The following is a 5,631-nucleotide window of genomic DNA, read 5'->3' on the forward strand; positions in this document are numbered from 1 at the left end:
CCCCTCCCCTTATTAGCCTCCCACACTGAGCAGGCCCTGGACATCTGCTAGGGTGGCTACGCCAGCTCTATAGCAGAGGGAGCCCCTGGAAATGGCCTGTCTGCAGGAGCTCCTCAATGAGGTAGTAGCACTGCCCTACCACACAGGGGTGTAGTACTGATAAACATGTTACAGATTGTGAGGTGCCTGGACGCTAGAATAATTGGGACCATAGCTAAGTGCCTTAGAGCTCTGTGAGCCTCATAAGGATGATTTGGGACACTGTGTGGAGAACCTGAACTCTTCCCAACACCCCTTGGTGATGAGGCCTGTCATTAGCACAGCCCCTTTGACGAGGGAGTTCTGGGCCCCTCCTGCAGCTCGGCAGTAAGAGGGGGAATCAGGACGTGCTTTCAGAGAGCGAAGGATCTGGAGAGTGTTGTCTGGCCAAATAGAGCCCTGTTGGGCTTCCCGTTGGTCTGATCCTGACTCCCACCTGCTCCATGAGCACTGAGAGCCGCTCTAGTGCTCTAGATACCCTGCATCCAAATTTCCATCATCACCGAGTTTGGGGACAGCTGGATCTGAGGGAGCGGATTTGTTTGTGTCCAATAGAGAGCTAGCAAGAGGCACTTGGAGCTTAGCTTGGGTCGCACTTGTGAGTGGGGAAGTATTGCCTCTCAGATGCTCCCAGGGGTGGGGTGTAATTTTCCCAGGTTACTGGGTGGGGCTCAAGCCACTTGTGTACTGTATTGTATTGTTGAAAAGGAACCCCTAGCGCAGTGGTTCTCAAACTTTTGTGCTGGTGACCTCTTTCACATAGCAAGCCTCTGAGTGTGACCATCGTTATAAATTAAAAACACTTTTAAATATATTTAACACCATCATAAATGCTGGAGGCAAAGCGGGGCTTGGGATGGATGCTGACAGGTCGCGACCCCCCATGTAATAACCTTGCAACCCCCTGAGGAGGTCCCAACCCCCAGTTTGAGAACCACTGCCCTAGAGACTGAACCAAGCCCTGGTTGCTGCTGGCTCCACCTGGCCGAAGAGTGACACCTGTCAAGCTCCATTTTAAAACGAGCTGGGTTGTTTGCCCCCCTAATGCTCCTCTTGGGAGACTGTTCAAGAACTTCCCTCCTTGTATGGTCAGAAACCTCCTTCTCCTCTCCAGCCTCGGTTTAGTCCTGGACAGTTTCTCCCCATTTATTCTTGTGTCAAAACTGTTCTTCAGCTTCAGGAGCTCGTCACCCTCCCTAGTGTTAACTTCCTTCCCCTCTCAATGTATTTATAGATCCGATCCCAGTGCAGCCTCTATTGTGTTAGGCTAAACCAGGCAAGCTCTTCCAGTCTCATCCTAAGACAGGCTGTGCATTAGCCTGACTATCCAAGAAGCCCTACTCGGCTCCTTTCCCAGTCTGAATTCTTCTTTATGGAATATGTATGACCAAAATTTTACAAAGTTTTCCAGAGGAGGTTTCACCAGTGCCTTGTATAAGGATATTAATATTTCCCTATCTCACCTGACACATTCTAGGATCTCATTTGCTTTGTTCACAGCCGCATCATATTGGTGGCTCACAGTCATCCTGGGATCGACTAATACCCCCAGGTCTTTCTCCTCCTCTGTCGTTTCCAACTTACCTTTCATGTATAAACTGTGGTGTAGTGAGTAGAAGTAGGGAAGACTCAGAACTGACTTGATGACAGTGTACAAGCACTTTCACAGAAATGAAATACCAGCTACTAATGGGCTTTTCCATCTCTAAGGGAAAGATATAACAAAGACCAATGGTAGGAAACTGAAGCCAGAAAAATTAAATTTGGAAATGAGGCACACATTTTTAACAGCGAGGATGCTTAAACAGTGGAACAAACTCCCAAGGGAGGTGGTGGATTCTCCTGATACCTCCAAACCAAGGCTGGATGCCTTCCTGGAAAATATGCTTTAGATGAACACAAATTATGTGTTAATCAAACAGAAGTCAGTATGTGGGTAAATTGGTATCCTTCCCCCACTGCACTGTCCTCCTGCACCAGCTGTCTCACCCATTCCTCCAGGCCTTAGACCCCATCTGAACTTCTCTCTACAGAGTGGAGATCAGTAGCTCGTGTTGTATCAGATGTAAGGGTCCGGCATGGAATAGGTGGCTGGAGCTGGGTGATGAACTAACGCTTCACTTGACGAAAATCCTGATTATTCTCGCACGAAGGTGTTTGCTTTTCACACAGTACACAATTGGGTTCAACAAGGGAGGGAGCAGCAGGGAGATGTAGCCCAGAAGAATCTGAAGTAAGGGAGAAGAGCTCTTTCCGAATCTGTATATCACAGACAAGAAGATGTCTGGTGTATAGAAAATAAGGACGGCACAGAGGTGGGAGACACAGGTGTTCAGGGCCCTGAGGCACTCAGCGTTGGACGCAATGCTCAGCACTGTTTTGAGGATCATTACATAAGAGAGGAAGATGAGAAGCGAGTCAAACCCCATTGTTAAGAGTTTAGTAAACAAGCCATAGATATTGTTGACACTGATATCCGAACAAGCCATCATCATGACCTCCTGGTGCATGCAGTAAGAATGGGAGAGGACATTCACTCGACAGTATCGGAACTGTTTCAGGAGAATGGTGAGTGGGAGCATTACGGCCACTCCTCTTAGAACACACACCAGTCCCATCTTGGCTATTTTCGGCAGGGTTAAAATGGAGGCATATCTCAGTGGGTCACGGATAGCAATGAAGCGGTCAAAGGCCATCAACAAGAGCACGGAGGATTCAATGCATTGAAGCGAGTGGATGAAGAACAGCTGGGCAAAACAGGCATCGAAGCTGATCTCCCTAGAGTTAAACAAGTATATACCCAGTATTGTCGGTATGGTGGCTATCGATAAGCCAAGGTCTGTGACGCCCAACATGAAAAGGAAAATGTACATGGGCTCATGGAGGCTTGGATCTGTTTTTATAATGAACAGAATGATTGAATTTCCTAATATTGAAATACCATACGTTAAGCAGAAGGGAAGAGAGATCCAGACATTTTGGATATTTTCCTGCCCAGGTATCCCGGTGAGAAGGAACACTGCAGATTTGAATTTGGTTACATTGACAGCTGACATTATGTCCTGGACAGATCCAAGGAGTTTCGAACTTTCCTTCCTGAAAGGAAAAAGAACAGGAAACTAGATGATATTTAACGAGACATCTTTTTGCTCTCAATACAAAGTCTAAAGACTCCCAGGAGCTAAAGGAAAATCAGCAAAAACACCACCAAGAGCAAGATAGGCATTACCAGATGAGATCAGACCTGTAGTACATCTAGCTCAGTATCCTCTAGCCAGTTCCACATGCTTCAGAGCAGGGCCAGCTCTGGCTTTCTGGCCACCCCAAGCAAAAAAAAACAAAAAACTGCAGCACGGCCGGAGCCAGGGTGCAGGGGGACTCCCTGACCTGTAGATGTGCCCCGGCTAGCAGGGGGAGGGGGTGGGAGTGGGGGGAGAGAGAGAAGGGGGGCGGCCAGGGCTTCAGCGGGGCACTACCACGCGGCTCCTCCCTCTGTGCCCCCTGCCGGGAGGGCTCCGCACCGGTCCGGAAGGACGTGGGCTGCCCTGCCCGGCTTGCTGCAGGGCACTCCCGTCCTACACGCCGCTGCCTCCTACAGGGCGTCCAGAGCGGAACAACAACAACAACAAAAGCGGCTGTGCCTCCCTAGGATTGGGCGGAATGCCGCCTCCTACAAGCTGCCACCCCAAGCACCAGCTTGCTCGGCTGGTGCCTGGAGCCGGCCCTGCTTCAGAGGAAGGTGGAAGAAGCCCTGCAATAGGCAGCTATTACATAACCTGCCCCCAAAGTTTCCCCCGACACCACTAGTTAGAGATATTTTGTGGTGTAAATCAGGAAGGTTTAGAACCGTTCCAATAGTTTTTAAAACAGCCCTCACTAGTGTAATTGGATTTTCTGGTTACCCATATAAACATCCAGTCCCTCTTTGACTCCTGCAAGGCTCTTAGCCCCATTGATATCTTGTGGCTTGGAGTTCTGCAGCCTGCTTTAGCACTGTGTGATTTTACAACTGTGACCTTCCCACAGACACCCTTTCTGGCCCTCCTCTTCTGAGTGTGGCCCATTGTATCATGTCATGTGTACAAACACATGGCAAGTGCATGGTGAAAACGGTCATTACATTTATCTGTGCTGCATTGAAGATATTTATAAACGTGTTTCATTGCCTCGTTATATATATTTAGTGGAAGCAGGGAAAGAAAGAGAGGGTTTAAGTGCAGCCATTTAAGTGTCAGAGACAGCGCAACTGTTCTGTCAAGTCTTAGCCTAATATCGCGAGACCTGTAGAAGCCGGGCTCACGTCAGAAGCGAGTGGAAAACAGCAGAATAGTCTGTGTGACCTAGCCTTGAGATAGCGATGTTTGAGAAGAGAAAGTGAGAAAATACTGTAATGGAGAACCACTAGCCTAAATGAAATGCACATGGTTTTAATTAATGCACGTCACAAAGAGGTATAAATCCTTGTGTGATTTTGCTTGTACTTTGGAGAAACTGAGGCAGGGATGCTCTCTGTCAGCTGTGTCCTTCCCTTGCAATTGCATGTCCTGAATAAAGCTGTCTCTGATTTTGTTGCTTCCAACCTGAGAGTGCAGTTCGTTTCTTCCACAATATATATTTTCTCCACTCCTGAGAGTCCAAATGATGCCACTGCCTCTTTGCAGCTCATGGGATAAATTCCCAAGTCCACGTTCCGAATTCACTAACATTGACTTCAGCTGCATCACTCCAGATTTACAAGTGTAAATTCGATAAGAACCAGCTCTATTCACGAATCCTAAACAAATGCTCCTAGTGATAGACTCTGACCCCCAAGAATCCCTCCAGGAGAAGCTGAAGTGCTTTGCCTGGCCAATGTTGAGTGAATCCAGAGAGTCTGATCATCCTACAGGTTTCTCTTCATTCTCACAGGAACTGCTCCCTCTCCCCGTGCAAGGGGCTGTAGCTATCTGCAAAGATACAAGCTGACGCGGACAGTTACATCATCTGGGTGGGGGAGGGGGTTGGCATGACAAATGGGTGAATAGTGCAAACAGTAGGTTTGCACGAATATCCTCTTCAGTGTTCAAGTTATTTCAGGCATGCTCGTGTAACAGCTAATGGTGTAAATTACATACAACCGCTATTACGCTCCCCTTTCCTGCACCTCTGCTCTACTTTTTGCTGAAACAAAAACCAGCGGACTTTTTCTCAGGACTTTTTGGAAAGTCGTGCACAGATGTAGCAGAGGTATTGTGTTCATGACCCTGATTAGAAACAGCTTCTGCTCAGTTACCAGGAGACAGTATCATACAACTATTCTCTGAACAAGGAGTTCATAGCATAAAACCTTTCCAAATAGTATGTGGAGTATTTCTGAAATACTTTCTAAAGCAAAAGCCATTAAGCAGTAATGTTACCACTGCTCCTTCCTGTAGAGATTCTAAAAACTCTGCTGCTGGCTTTCGATATATATGCATGTCATCAAAGTTTGATGTGCAAAATTTCCTTACAATGAAACGTTTTGACATAACATTTACAGATCTGTACTTCAACACATACGTCAACGCAGTCTTTCCCCTTTGATCTTCTCTCAGAGGTGATTTCTCAGGTTAG

At 47.4% G+C, this 5,631-nt stretch overlaps 1 pseudogene; it reads right to left on the reverse strand.

The window, feature by feature from the left end:
- Nucleotides 1-2,156: 2,156 nt before the first annotated feature.
- Nucleotides 2,157-4,939, reverse strand: LOC112119531 (annotated as a pseudogene).
- Nucleotides 4,940-5,631: the final 692 nt, after the last annotated feature.

This window comes from Terrapene carolina, unplaced genomic scaffold (assembly GCF_002925995.2).
Source record: "Terrapene carolina triunguis isolate 2854851 unplaced genomic scaffold, T_m_triunguis-2.0 Scaffold511, whole genome shotgun sequence".
NCBI lineage: Eukaryota > Metazoa > Chordata > Testudines > Emydidae > Terrapene > Terrapene triunguis.